The following is a 15,827-nucleotide window of genomic DNA, read 5'->3' on the forward strand; positions in this document are numbered from 1 at the left end:
GGCAGTATATTGTTAAAGAGCTCTCACAGGTGATTCCCAAGGGCAGGCAAGGTGGGGAAGCTCTGTGAGTCCAGTCTCGTAGGTGTACACATATGGAAACTGTGGCCCAGAGGAACGTGGCAACTTGTCCAGGACCACAGAGCAGCTAGTGGAGTTCAAACCCAACACTCTAGACCCCTAGGCTAGCACAGCCCTGATGGAGGAGGTCTAGGGGCCACTGCCTGCTGTGATTGTAACCATCAGCCCCCGTGACCCTCACCCTTCTCTAATCCCCACTTTGAGGATGGGTAGGACCTGAGAATATACTAAGCTATCGCTCCTGTGACTATATTACCTCTATTACCTTACTTAGCAAAAGGGATTTATCAGTTGCCTTTGAGTTCATCAAAAGGGACTTATCTAGGCGAACCTAATCTAATCACATAAGCCGTATAGAAGCAGAGTATGGCCAGGTACAGTGGTTCATGCCTGGAATCCCAGTACTTTGAGAGGCCGAGATGGGCAGATTGCTTGAGCCTTGGAATTCAAGAGCAGCCTGGGCAACACGGCGAAGCCCCATCTCTACAAAAAAATACAAAAATTAGTTGGGCATGTTGGCACACACTTATCACTCTAGCTTTTCGGGAGGTTGAGGATGGGAGGATTGCTTGAGCCCAGGGGGTTGAACTGCAGTGAGCCGAGATTGCACCACTGCACTCCAGCCTGGGCGACAGAGTGAGACTCCATCTCAAAAAAAACAAAAAAAAACAAAAAAAAACCCACCCTTTCCGGTGGGTGGCCCATGGTCCCCCACTGTGGCCAGGTAAGTATAGTCAAATGCATCCAGGTTACTGCACCCAGTCTCCCCTACAAAGGCGTGACCCACCTTCTGAGGCTGTTTCTCAAAAAGACAGCTTTGCCCACTCACTCCTTTCCTTGACTCAAAAGTCCCAGAGACTTTCCCTGACCCCAGTCCACACTTGACATACTGCACCCCACCAAGCCCACCTTCCTTGATCCCTTTTTGCATCACCCTGTTGTATTTCCCCACAGCTCGTAACGCCGCCTGAGACCATCTGTTTCATTGACTCATGTGTTCACTGCCTGCACTCAGCCCCAGTTCGCAGTCACAGGAACCCAAACCCAGAAAGGCAGGGACCTTGTGGATCTGGAGCCTAACACAGTGCACCAGCCAGATCTGTGGGGCTACTGAGGGGGTTTCAGGGAGAGGGTTGGGAGGGAGGGGAGAGGCCCGGGGCAAAGAATTGACCCTGAGCCAGCTGCCTTATGCATCCCACCCCAGGATCCTGGGATCCACTGAGGGATTCCTGGGTCCTCCAGACTTCAGCCAGGCCATGCGCACTCCCTGCCCTTCAGGGAGGCCCTGGCAGGTCCCCTGGAAGTGCCTGGAGGGTCTGAGCTCAGAGACATGGAGGGAAGGAGGTGAGGCAGGGTGATCCTGACAGCTCCCAGGGGAAACTCCCTGCTCTCTTCCCGCAGGTCCCTTAGCTCGGTGTTTTTCAAATGATTTGTGGTGAAGGACCAGTCTGTGCATCTGTTTTCAATTGCTGATTCATCACACACCAATACTTTCACAATTTACCATAAAAATCCCCCTGTGCCTACATGTCGCAGCAATGGCTAATTGCTATGTAGGTTTCCAAACCCTTCCTCTGGGAACTGCACTCAGCTCTTTGAGGACAGATAACTGTGAACAGCTTGCAGGCCACACTTTGAGCTGTACAGATCTGGATACGCCAAGGCCCAGGATGGGTGGGTGTGTGTTGCCAGCTACAAGGGCCCTGACACCTGCCCAGAGGCTGGGTGTTGGAGGGATGAAGGGCGGGGTGGGATGTGCGGGTGAGGCGCGGACCTGATGTGCAAGCCTGTGTCCCCCAGCAGTAAAGAGCCAGGGCTGGGAAGCAGAAGGAATCTCCTCTGTCCTCAAACCACAGGAGACAGGCAGGCAGGAGTGGGGAACTCCTCCAGCTGGGTCCATGCCTCCTGGTCCTTCTCACAGTTCAGGGGAACCTTCTTTGGGGGAAGGAGCAGTTTTGCCCCACTCCGTACTTGTCATCGCCATGCCACTTTGGCCCGGAGTCATTAAACTCCTCTAGAGATGTTTGCCTTGTACCTTCTAGTGCAGATTCCAGTCCGGGAGGAATGCGTGCTCATGACATGAAGGCAGTGTCAGAGGGCCTTGCATCTCTCTGCACCCAGCCTGGGGACAGCTGGCTTCCATCTGCCAGACTTCAGGCTGTTGACAGGGGTGGGGTGGTGATACCGTCCCAGCCCAGCATTCAGGGAGCTGGCATCTCAGATTGCCCCACCCTGCCCCTCCCCGGCCCTCAAGGAGCCGAGAGGAGAGTGAGATCAAAACTCCATTCCATCAAGAGTGGGCTGACCCAGCCCCCTCCGTTTCTGGGTGGGGTCCCAGGAATGCCTCATCCCCCCCCCCCCGCCGCCATCTTGCACACAGTAGGCACTTAGAGTATTTGCTAAGCACATGCAGGGTCCTCAGCTGGCCTGGAGGGAGCCCCAGCCCAGTGGCCTTCCCCAGGGTCACCTCAGTAGCCTTCAGGCCCTGGCCACATTGTTCCAATTCCTACAGGTTTGGAATGTCTCTGTTTACTGTCAATGTCAATCTGACTGGGAGAACATCCAGTTTCCAGAGGCCTTCTGGGGGCTGGCAGGGGACACAAGGCTGAGAGATGGGAGCAGGCCACACCTGGGCCCCCCAGCTCCCTTCAGGATCCCCTACGTTACAGACCCCAATCCAGGCACATTGTCACTCTGGGTCCCGGAATTGCATAAGCAAATGGGTGGCAGCCAGCAGGAGTTCCACAGGGCCTCATACCTCTACCCACGACTTCCAGCCCCTCCCCTCCCCCCTTGTCCTTTTATTTGGCAGGATATGGGGAGCAATGGCTCCTTCTGCAAGGAGCTGCCCCTCCTCCTATGCCTTTGAACAGAGTCCCTCCACCTCCCACCTCCACCTGTCCAAACCCTCTCCGACTCATAGATCTCAGCTCTGTCTCCAGATGGCTTGGATTCAAATCTTACCTCCACCATTTCTAGCTGTGTTGCCTGGGCAAGTTACTCAACCTCTCTCTGCCTGTTTTCTCACCTGTAGAGTGGCATGTTGGGGGCATTTCTTCTATTTCTGACTGCCCATCATCTCGGAATCCCCTTTCTGTAACTGGAGATTTCTCCATTTGTCCATAGTATGAGTCTGTACTCATGAATGTAGAAGTCAGAATTCAATTTCCCAACCCCTGTTTGATCATCAATCTGGTGCAACCATGTAGGACTTCCATGGAGAGACAGATCATTAGCTCAAGCACTATCTTTTCTTTGGTGAACATGGTGGCGGGAACAAGTGGATCTTTGGGGACATCAATGGCTGAACTCGTGTGTCTGTAGAAGCAGTTGCACATTTGCTAAAGCATCCTCCGTAGAGTGGTTGGGTGTTATCTCTCACTACCTACCACCCAGACCCCGTTTTCTGTCTCCTCACCCTGAATTCAGAGAGCTGCCTACTTTTAAAAAGCCTTTGCTGTTTAAATTCGCTAAAATTCTGTTATTTGCAACCAAGACCCTTAACAAAGCATGGGGACAATAGTAATATCTACCTCGTGGTGGTGGTGTGAAGATCAAACCCTCCTACAGGCTTGGTGGGAAGTCAAGAGACAGCCAGCCCAGCTCTTTGAATATCTTCCTTGTGTCTAGGGTGTCCAGCTTTATGGTTTGCGGACAGTGTCCTCTGCCTGTGTCCCAGAACACAGCCTCACTTGGAGGCAAATTGCTCTTCTGAACCTTCCCTCTCCTTTAAGAAGCACAAGAACCCCAGGGTTGCACTAGGTCCCAGGGTCAGTCACTCAACTCCCCAAAATAAAACCAGGACATCTGACCCATATGGCAAAGAGCTCCATTCTCTGAGTGCAGCATCCGAAACAAGACCTGTTTGCTACAGGAGATGCTACGGTAGCCGGGACTCCTGCAGCCGGGAGCAGCCCCTTTCCCCTTGGGAAGTTCGATGGAGACCGAGAAGCACTGAGGCTCAGGACACGGGGGCGCATCCCCAGTCCCAGAAATACCTAACTGGAGTGGACCTGGGATTTCTAGGTCCCTGCTAGTTAGTGACACAGGCAGACCTTGCATGTGGCCCCTATATTCTTGGTCACTTCCCTGGGGCAGCCATGGTGAACTTCGCCAGGCAGATCTTAGAATCCACTGCCTTGCAGCCCCAGAACTGACATCTTCCCTTAGTATCCCAACTTTCTGTGCATAGAGACATGACCCCACACGGCCACTCTGGCCGTGTTTAAACATAATTGTAACTGTGATGTGTAATTTAAAGGTGGCGACAGCCGGTCGTGGTGGCTCATGCTTGAAATCCCAGCATTTTGGGAAGCTGAGGCGGGCGGATCACTTGAGGTCAGAAGTTTGAGAACAGCCTGGCCAACATGATGAAACCCTGTCTCCACTAAAAATACAAAAATTAGCTGGGCATAGTAGCATGTGCCTGTAATCCCAGCTACTCTGGAGGCTGAGGTGGGAGAATTGCTTGAACCCGGGAGGCAGAAGTTGCAGTGAGCTGAGATTGCGCCACTGTGCTCCAGCCTTGGCGACAAAGCAGGACTCCATCTCAAAAAAAAAAAAAAAAAAAAAAAAGGGTGGTGAGGATTGCAGTTAGGAAATTTTGCATAAGCAGCTCATGGGCCTTTGGCAAAGGAAGGAATTGAGACACTGTCCCCGATCTATGGGTCAGGGATTGTCCAAACGCTTCCCAACCAAGAGATGTCAGTTCTGTATCCAGGCAGCTTGGATTCAAATCTTACCTCCACCATTTCTAGCTGTGTTGCTTGGGCAAGTTACTCGACCTCTCTGTGCCTCCGTTTTCTCACCTGTAGAGTGGTGTGCTGGGGGCCCTTCTCCTACTTCTAGCTGCCCATCATCTCCAAACCACCTTTCTTTAACTGGAGATTTCTCCATTTGCCCATAGAGTGAGTCTACTCATTAATCTAGAAGTGAGCTCAACAGAAATACAGTAAGAGGCTGGTGGCTCATGCCTGTAATCCCAGCACTTTGGGAGGCCAAGGTGGGTGGATCACGAGGTCAGGAGATCGAGACCATCCTGGCTAACACTGTGAAACTCTGTCTCTACTAAAAATACAAAAAATTAGCTGGGCGTGGTAGCACGCGCCTGTAGTCCCAGCTACTCGGGAGGTTGAGGCAGGATAATCGCTTCAACCCAGGAGGCTGAGGTTGCGGTGAGCTGAGATCATGCCATTGCACTCCAGCCTGGGTGACAGAGCGAAACTCTGTCTCAAAAAAAAAAAACCTCAATTTATTTTATTTTAATGTATTCATTTTTTTTTCAGAACAGGGTCCTGCTCCCTGCTCTGTAACCGAGGCTGGAGTGCAGTCATGCAATCATAGCTCACTGAAGCCTCAAACTCCTGGGCTCAAGTGATTCTCCCACCTCAGCTCAAGTAGCTGGGACTACAGGTGCATGCCACCATGACTAGCTAATTTTTTGTAGAGATGGAGTCTTGCTATGTTGCCCAGGCTGGCCTCAAACTCCTGAGCTCAAGCGAATCCTCCCTCTGCAGCCTCCCAGTGGGCTGGGATTACAGATGTGAGACACTATTCCCTACCCAAATATCTCAATTTAAACAGCAGCATCTAATTTTAAAGCTTTGTGTGGAAAAACTGAAGATAACCAGTTTGCACTAATTTTTATGAAACAATTGGCCAAAAACTGATGGTGTAACTCTCTCCAAGCTGTAGACAGATTTTATCTTCTGTACTCAGCAAAAGACTCCCATTATCCTTTATTCGAGTAGTTCAACCAGTGACTTTCGGAAAGTGGCTTAGTGGCTTTATGCCTCAGTTTCTTCATTTGTAAAAGAGAGATAATGATAGCTCCTACTGCATAGGGTTGCTATGAAGATTAAATGAATTTTGTGATTCACTTACACAAAGTAAGTGCTCAGTAAGGATTGGCGGTTATTGTTATTATTATTGTTAGCCAAAGCAGCTTGAAGGGGGGATGTTCTGTGTTACAGGATGTTCTCAATTTAGACCACTCGGAGCCTCCTGCAGGCTTCCTACTGCATTGTTGGGTTCTCTCCCTCCCTATGGAGACTCAGCCAGAGGAGACCCTTCTTCCTGACCCACCCCCACCAGAAAGTGGGGGTCCCAACAAGGCACACACAGTCCTTGTAAAGACAGAGATTACATCCTGGTTTTGGTGTGGTTGGGACGTAGCCTCCTGAGCACTGTGCCTCCAAATCATGTTTGCAAAGTGATTGTTCAGGACCAATGGTTGGGAAGCTGAATGGCTCAGGTTCTTGGCTGAACAATAGATGAGAGGGGGCCTCTGGCTTCCCAGAGGAAGGGGAAGAAAGGGACATGAGTGAGTTAGCGGCGTGGCAGGGAACAGAGAGCAAGCGGGTGACAGCTTGGGCTCTGGCTGGTCCACCCACCTGGTGCAGCCCCCACACTGCATCACAAAGCTCTTGCTCATGATAAATCCCCGGGCTCTACTCCCATGCTCGACAGCATCCCTAGCTCCTAAGCACATTCCTTAGCATTCAAGACCTTCCTGGTTTCCCCTGCTGACTGCCACCTTCTTTCCAGTTTTGAACTTCATGCTGCCTGGAGCCCCCTTCACGGAACACACTCTCTCATGCCCATCAGCTGTTCCTTCTGCTCAAAAAGCGCTCTCACCTTGCTGGATTCTAGTCCTCCTATGAAACTGCCTCCAGGAAGCCTCCTGACTCCCCAGTGGGGTTGCGTTCTTCCTGGATGAGGAGGACATTTCTGTTCACTTAACCATTTCCCTCATCGAGACTGGCAGCGCCACACAAGGGCAGGGAGGGGTCTGAGCCCCCAGCTGCATACTATGAGGTGGACCTGGGAACCCCGAGGAGAACTCCTTAACCTTAGATCCTCCCCTGCCCCCCTCTTCCTCAAACTTTACTTTTACCAAAGATCATCTAAGGATCTCTATTGCACGCCCACCCAGTTCTGCAAGGGGTGCAGGGGAAGGGGGAGGCTCTCCCTACTTCAGAGAGGTGTTATAGGGTGAATTACATCACTCCCAAAATGCATATGCTGAAGTCCTGACCCCCAGTATCTCAGAATGTGACTGTATTCGGAGAGAGTGTCTTGAAAGAGGTAAGTTGAAAGACGTAAGTTAAAGTGAGGCCACTCAAGTGGCCTGTAACCCAGTATGACCAGTGTCCTTATGAGAAGAGGAAATCTGGACATAGACACGTACAGAGGGAAGATCATGTATAGACACAGGGAGAAGAAGGCCATCAACTAGCTAAGGAGGGAAGAACCATCCCTGCTGACACCTTGATCTTGGATTTCCGGCCTCCAGAACTATGAGAAAATACATTTCTGTGGTTTAAGCCAGGGTCTCCAACTCCCCAGGGAACCAGTTAGGAACCGGGCCACATAGCAGGAGGTGAGCGATGGGCAGGCAAGTAAAGCTTCATCTGTTTTTACAGCCACCCCTCATCGCTTCCATTACCACCTGAGCTCCGTCTCCTGTCAGATCAGCAGTGGCAATAAATTCTTATAGGAGCTGGCAGGGTGTGGTGGCTCACACCTGTAATCCCAGCACTTTGGAAGGCCAACGCAGGCAGATCACCTGAGGTCAGGAGTTTAAGGCCAGCCTGACCAACACGGTGAAACCCTGTCTCTATTAAAAATACAAAAATTAGCTGGTCGTGGTGGTAAGCACCTGTAATTCCAGCTGCTTGGGAGGCTGAGGTGGAAGAATCACTTGAACCTGGGAGGCGGAGATTATAGTGAGCCGAGATCGTGCCACTGCACTCCAACCTGGGTGACAGAGCAAGACTCTGTCTCAAAAAAAATAATAATAAATAAAATAAAAAATTAAAAAAAAATTTTTTTATCAGCGCAAGAACCCTACTGTAAACTGCACATTCAAGGGATCTAGGTTGCATGCTCCTTATGAGAATCCAACGCCTGGTGATCCGTCACTGTCCTCCATCGCCCCCAGAGGGGACCGTCTAGGTGCAGGAAAACAAGCTCACGGCTCGCATTAATTCTACCTTATGGTGAGTTGCATAATTATTTCACTATATATTACAATGTAATGATAATAGAAATAAAGTACACAATAAATGGAATGCACTTGAATCATCCCCAAACCATCCCCCAACCCCCATCTGTGGAAAAACTGCCTTCCATGAAACCAGTCCCTGGTACCAAAAAGGTTGAGGACCGCTGGTTTCAGCCACCCAGTCTGAGGTGCTGTGTTATGGCAGGGTAAGAAACTTACATAAGGAATTGATAGTTCTCCGTTTCTGCCTTCGTAAAACAGAGATAATAATGGTCTCTACCTCATAAAGTGGTCAGGAAGACTGAGTGAGTCAAATGCACATAAAACAGAGCTGATATCGATGCATCAAACAATCCTAGGATTTCAGAGCCGGGAAGCTCGCTTGGTGTCCCCCTCCCTTGTCTGATGAGTGAGCAGAAGAGAAGGGACTTTCTCAAAGTCTCATGGTAAATGGGGAACACCAGGGCCAGAATACAGCTTCCAGGCTCCGAGCCATGGCCACGCCATCATGCCGCTCGTGGGTTTCTATTATTAAGCAAAATGCACGCTTCTTCTTTGTTGCACAGCATGCATCAGGGCCTGGCCAGCCCACTCTTGGGGTGCTGGATTGATCCTCGCTTGATGAGACACAGACTGCAAGGAGGAAACAGTCTGGCCAGTAGGGAGTGGGAAGTAGCTGTTTCCAGCTTTGCATCTGCTAAGCTACTTACTCTAAGGGCCTCTCCACACCCAGGCAGCCAAGAGCTTCCTTCGTGTGGGAGCTCTGCCCAGGACTTGGAACTGAGCAGACAGCCATGAGGGGTCCTCCCTCTGCACACTATCTGGGAGCAGGAGAAAATGGGGGCCTCATGGGGCTGACCCTGGAGCTGGGCTAAGCCACAAGGGCACAGAAGGCAGGCAGGGTCCGGTGCTCCTTCTGCCGATCCTTCACCCTGAACCAAACAGTAGTTCATTCTGGATTCCTGTTAAGAAGAGATGATTCCTGCTATGTGGAATGAGAGCTGCTTTCTAGGCCACTTCCAGGAAGATGATGAGCTGCTCTCTAGCTATGCACTTAGCTGTGGTCCCAGAAGGCCCTACACGTCGAGGAGACCCAGGAGCCGAATGGGTTCTCAACTCTGATGTCATCACATGTTGTCCCTACTTCGCAATCATCCACCTTCGGCTTGAAATGCTCTCAGGACAGGGAACTCACTACTCCACAAACCATTCTATTCCATTGTAACAGAGGTTTTAATCAGTACTACCCAACCGAAATATAATGTAAACATGTTAACATTACTTTTTAAAGTATATTTAAAAAGTAAAAAGAAACAAGTCAAATGAATTTTAATAATGTATTTTCTTTTTCCCCAATAGATCTAAAATACGATCATTTCAACATGTAATCAATATTCAGAAATGTAAGCCGGACACGGAGGCTCACACCTGTCATCTGAGCACTTTGGCAGGCCAAGGTGGGTGGATCACCTGAGGTCAGGAGTTCGATACCAGCCTGACCAACATTGTGAAACCCTGTCTTTACCAAAAATACAAAAATCAGTTGGGCGTGGTGGCACACGCCTGTAATCCCAGCTACTCAGGATGCTGAGGCAGGAGAATTCCTTGAACCTGGGGGGTGGAGGTTTCAGTGAGCTCAGATCATACCACTGCACTCCAGCCTGGGTGACAGAGCGAGACTCAGTCTCAAAAAGAAAAAAAAAAAGTTAGAAATTTAATGGGATGTTTTACATTCATATGTATTGTACTAAATCTTAGAAATCTGGTGTGTATTTTACACGTCACCACTTCTCAATCAGACTAGCTGGATCAGGGCTCAGTGGTCACTTGGGGCTCATGGCTACTGTGTTGGATAGTACAAGTGTAAATTATAGTTTTCTCTTGTGCTGAATTAAAATCTAACTCCCTGCTATTGTTACCTGTTCTGTTGATCTGTTTTTTTTTTTTTTTTTTTTTGGCTACTGTGCTTAGCAGGCTTAACTCCTTTTCTATATACTAGCTATTTGGTGGTTGTTTGTTTGTTTTGGTTTTTTTGCAACAGTCTTGCTCTGTCACCCAGGCTGGATTGCAGTGGTGTGGTCACAGCTCACTACAGCCTCAATCCCCAGGGCTCAAGCGATCCTTCCGCCTCAGCCTCTAGAGTAGCTGGGACAACAGGTATGCACCACCACATCCAGCTAATTTTTGTTTTGTTTAGAGACAGGGTTTTGCCATGTTTCCCAGGCTGGTCTTGAAATCGTAGACTCAAGCAATCTGTCTGCCTTGGCCTCTCAAAGTGCTGGGATTACAGGCGTGAGCCACCACGCCTGGCCCCTGGCATTATGTTTTTATTGCACTGTGTTGCGCTAACGCGTTTCCTTCCATGCTAAATAGTCTCCATTCCTTCAACAGTTCTGTGCATGACATCACTTCTAATCCCTTCCCCCGGATGCTTCTTTTGATGAGTGTTTCTAGGAGTGAACAATGATCTATTTTTCTGTAACTTGGTAGCTGATGTCCTTGGCCCGATTTGAGCATAAGTGGTTTTTCCTTTTGTTCTATTGGTGTTCAATTCAATTATTTCTGTAATTAGGAGTATTTACCTTTGTCCATTGCAATGTTGTAAATCTTTTCTCCCAGTCATTGTTGGCCTTTCAACTTTTTCTATGCTATCTTTGGCTATACAAGTTTCTGTTTTCAGGAAGTCAGGCTGCAAATATTTTCCATTTGTAGCTTCTGGACTTTGTGGCATGCTAAGGAAAGTCTTGCCCACTCTCATGTGTATGAAAAAGTATTATCCTGCATTTTCTTTCACTGTGTCCACTTTTTAATACTTCCTTCATCTAACTGGAATTGTTTTGTGATACGAGGAAGGGGTCTAACTTAATTTCCATCCCCCCAAATGCTAGTCAGTTGTTCTATTTTGTGAATAATCCATTCTTTCCCCACTAATGTAAAATGCCATTTAAAACAATCAGTTTTAGGGCTGGGCATGGTGGCTCACTCCTGTAATCCCAGCACTTTGGGAGGCCAACGCGGGCAGATCACTTGAGGTCAGGAGTTCAACACCAGCCTGGCCAACATGGTGAAACCCTGTCTCTACTAAAAATACAATAATTAGCCAGGCGTGGCAGTGTGCACCTGTAGTCCCAGCTACTTAGGAGGCTGAGGCGGGAGAATCGCTTGAACCCCAGGAGGCAGAGGTTGCAGTAAGCCGAAATTGCACCATTGCACTCCAGCCTGGGTGAGAGAGCCAGACTCCGTCTCAAACAAACAAACAACAACAAAAAATCAATTAAAAAAATAAAAATAAATAAAAATAAAAAATCATCTTTAGGGTCTACGTTCTCTTTGTCAGCAGAGAAGTAAGACTCTAGCAGTTCCAGGGTTGCATCTGATCAGCTCAACAAGCTCAGCAAAAAGAGGTTTCCTCTTCTCTAATGGTCCTGGCAATAGAGTCCTAGAACTAACTCCCACTGGACAGCCTAGACCAACATGGAACCAATGGGAGAACAGGATCTGCTGATTGGCCACATCTGATCCCCCTGTCTTCCTCAGGAGGAGAGGGGAAGTATCACTTGAGAAAGGGGGAAGGGTAGATACTCAAGGGGAAAGTAGGATGCTGTCGACAGAAAGAACAGATGCTGTTCAATCCAAATGCTGCCTACCACAATGCAGCTGCCCTCTTAGCCTGACACTGGGTGCCGCACAGCCCCAGCTCTGTAGGCATCTCGGGAGTCCACATCCCCTCTGCTCTATCTAGGTTTCCGTCTCAAAGATCAGCTAGAGTTGTGTCTGCCCCAGAAATTCAGATCCGAGGCTGGGCATGGTGGGATTACACCTGTAATTCCAGCACTTTGGGAGGCTGGAAATTAGCCTCCCAGGTGGGCAGATCACTGGAGGTCAGGAGTTCGAGATCAGCTTGGCCAACATGGTGAAACCCCATCTCTACTAAAAACACAAAAATCAGCTGGGTGTGGTGACGTGTGCCTCTAACCCCAGCTACTCAGAAGGCTGAGGCAGGAGAATTGTTTGAACCCAGGGGTGCAGGTTGCAGTAAGCCCAGATTGTGCCACTGCACTCCAGCCTGGGTGACAGAATGAGACTCTGTTTCAAAAAAAGAAAGAAAAGAAAAGAAAAAAGAAGAGAAGGGAAGAGAAGGGAAGGGAAGGGAAGGGAAGGGAAATTCAGGTCTGATTCCAGATGCCTTTTCAGGGGGATCCCCACTAGCCTAGAAAATCAGCCCAGCAAGGTTGGGTAGGACAGTCCTGCCCCCTCCTGCCCCAGGACCTTGTCCACGTTGCTTCTCTCTGCCAAAAAGAGCAGAGTTCAGGAAGGCCAGGAGGAAGGAAGGATGCCAGTAGGATGTGGATGCTGTTTACAAACAGAAGGTGGCTCCGTCCTGCCCACCTCCAGGAGCAGTGCTGCCTTGCTTAGCTACTGCAGGGAGGGTCCCTGGAATGCCCTTTCTGGCCTCTTGCCAAAGACCCACAGCCAATCCCTGGGTCACCAGAGGACAGCCTTAGAATCCAGAGATCAGGCTCTAGAGAAAGGTTTACAGGCCAGACTGCAGACCCGGAGTGTTGACCTGAGAGAACAGATGGCTGTGTTTCTACACGGGGATGCCCCAGCCCTTGACGCCTCGTGCCACAAGGTGGGCACGGTGAGCCCCTCCCTCTCACTCTTGAGCCCTCAGGGAATCAGGATGTGATTTGGGAGCAGTCAGTGGATGAGGTCAGAACCCCAATTTTTTTGGTTGCCCCCTCCATCTCCATCAACCCCTACAAAGGCCCCGTAATAATAACATGCTAAGCAGAACAATAGTGAAGTGAAAACATCATATAAAATGGAAATTAAAACTCTCTTTAGGCCTGGTGCAGTGGCTCATGCCTGTAATCCCAGCACTTTGGGACGCCGAGATAGGCAGATCACCTGAGGTGAGGAGTTTGAGACCAGCCTGGCCAACATGATGAAATGCCATACCTACAAAATAATAATAATAATAATAATAATAATAATAATAATTAGCTGGGTATGACGGCACGTGCTTGTAATACCAGCTACTCAGGAGACTGAGGCAGGAGAATTGCTTGAACCTGGGAGGTGGAGGTTGCAGTGAGCAGAGATTACGCCACTACATTCAAGCCTGGGTGACGGAGTGAAACTCTGCCTGAAAATAAAAGCGGCATAGGAATAAAAACTCTCTTTAGCAAACTTTGCTCTGTTGGAAGACAGGTAGCACTTCAACTAAACAAAAGCAAGCTGCTTGCCTGCAGTGTGAGGAATGCTTGAGTTCAAAGCTCATCCCTGCCACTCGCTGACTGTGACCCAGTAACTTGTAGAGACTTCCTGTGGCTCCATAGACCCCTGTGACATGAGGCTGAGGACTGTCTCCACCTTACAAGATTGTTGTGAGGATTCAAGACATGAGTAACTGCAGTAAACCAACAATACCAGCAACAAAGTGTTGGGTGGTTATGGGTGATGACAGCGTTTGCAGAAGTGAAATGAATGGCAGCAACATTATAAAGGAGGGGAGGGAGGAATTGCAGATACTCAGTGAAACCCTAGAGCGTTATTTGAAAGTGTACTCAGGGTTAGATGCGGTGGCTCACGCCTGTAATCCCAGCACTCTGGGATGCCGAGGCAGGAATATCACTCAAGGTCAGGAGTTCAAGACCTGCCTGGCCAACAGGGTAAAACCCCATTTCTACTAAAACTACAAAAGTTAGCTGGGTGTGGTGGCGAGCACCTGTAATCCTGCTACTCCTCCTGTGGGAGGCTGAGGTGGAAGGATCGCTTGAACCCCAGAGGCAGAGGTTGCAGTGAGCTGAGATTGTGCCACTGCACTCCAGCCTGGGCAACAGAGGGAGACTCCATCTCACAAAAACAAAAACAAAAACAAAACCCACAAAACAAAACAAAACAAAAAAGAAAGTAGACTCAGATTACTTGTAAATGTATAGTAAATGTATATTACAAAACCTCTAGGTCAACCACCAAAAAGTTGCTTAAAAGAAGTATAATTGATATGCTAAGAAAGGAGAGAGTATGGAATCACATAAAACACTCAAAACCAGAGAAGGCAGAAAAAGAGGAGACTTTTTTAAAGTAAAAACAAGTGCACTGAATGCAAAGTAGTTACAAATGTGGTAGGTATTAATCCAACTACTTTAAATGTGAATGCTCTAAATACACCAATTAAAGACAGAGACCTCAGAATGGATTAAAAAAATCAAGACCCAACTATGTATTGTCCACAGGACACCCACTTTAAATACAAACAGGAGTGCTAGCAGAGGGTGAAGGGCGGTGGAGCCAAACTGCCCAAGATTTATTGGACCACTTCTTTAACTAACTTTCTTCCTTCCTTCCTTCCTTCCTTCCTTCCTTTCCTTCCTCCCTTCCTCCCTCCCTCCCTCCCTCCCTTCCTCTTTTCCCTCCCTTCCTCTTTTCCCTCCCTTCCTTCTTTTCTTTCTTTCTTTTTATGAGACAGCGTCTTACTTTGTCTCCCAGGCTGGAGTGCAGCAGTGCAATCACAGCTCACTGCAACCTTGACCTCCTGAGCTCAAGCAATCGTTCTGCCTCAGCCTCCTAAGTAACTGAGACTACAGGTGCACGGGTGCACGCCACCATGCGTGGATAATTTTTTGATTTTTTTTATAGAGACAGGGTCTCACTCTGCTGCCCAGGCTGGTCTCAAACTCCTGGGCTCAAGTAATCCTCCCATCTCAGTCTCCCAAAGTGCTGGGATTACGGGCATGAAACACCACACCTGGCCACTTCTTTAATTTTAATAAGCCTCAGTTTCCTTTTCTATAAAATCGGAATAGTAGTAGTTCTGATGAAAAATAGTATAATTGATACACTAAGAAAGGAGATTAAATGAGCTAACTCATATAAAGCATTTATTTATTTGAGAAGGAATCTCACTCTGTCGCCCAGGCTGGAGTGCAGTGGCACAATCTCGGCTCACTGCAACCTCCACCTCCTGGAGTCAAGCCATTCTCCTGCCTCAGCCTCAGAGTAGCTGGGATTATGGGCACCCACCACCACGTCTGGCTAATTTTTGTATTTTTAGTACAGACGGGGGTTTTCACCATGTTGGCCAGGCTGGTCTCTAATTGCTGACCTCAAGTATCTGCCCCCCTCAGCCTCCCAAAGTGCTGGGATTACAGGTGTGAGCCACCGCAGCTGGTCCCACATAAAGCATTTAGAATAGTGACTGATACATAAGTGCTATAAGAATATGCTGTTATTGTTATTATTATTATCCAAGTGCAGCTTCAGAATAAATTGCCTAGACCTCACTCCTAATGAGCCTTTTACTTCAAAGCTTCTCCTAAATAGAAATTTTGGAGCCACTAATGTTTCCTTTTTTTTTTTTTTTTTAAGACAGTCTCACTGTATCACCCAGGCTGGAGCGCAGTGGCGCAATCTCAACTCACTGCAACCTCCGCCTCCCGGGTTCAAGTGATTCTCCTGTCTCAGCCTCCCAAATAGCTGGGACCACAGGTACATGCCACCACGCCCAGCTAATTTTTGTATTTTTAGTAGAGACAGGGTTTTACCATATTGGTCAGTCTGGTTTCAAACTCCTGACCTCAGGTGATCCACCCGCCTTCGCCTCCCAAAGTGCTGGGATTACAGGTGTGAGCCACTGCACCCGGCCCCTTGTGTTTTAAGATCAGGATTGGCTACATAATTTTCAGAGCTCAGTGCAAAATGAAAACACAGAGTCCCTTGTTCAATATTATAAGGAATT

This window comes from Macaca nemestrina, chromosome 18, assembly GCF_043159975.1.
Source record: "Macaca nemestrina isolate mMacNem1 chromosome 18, mMacNem.hap1, whole genome shotgun sequence".
In the NCBI taxonomy this organism is placed as follows: Eukaryota; Metazoa; Chordata; class Mammalia; order Primates; family Cercopithecidae; genus Macaca; species Macaca nemestrina.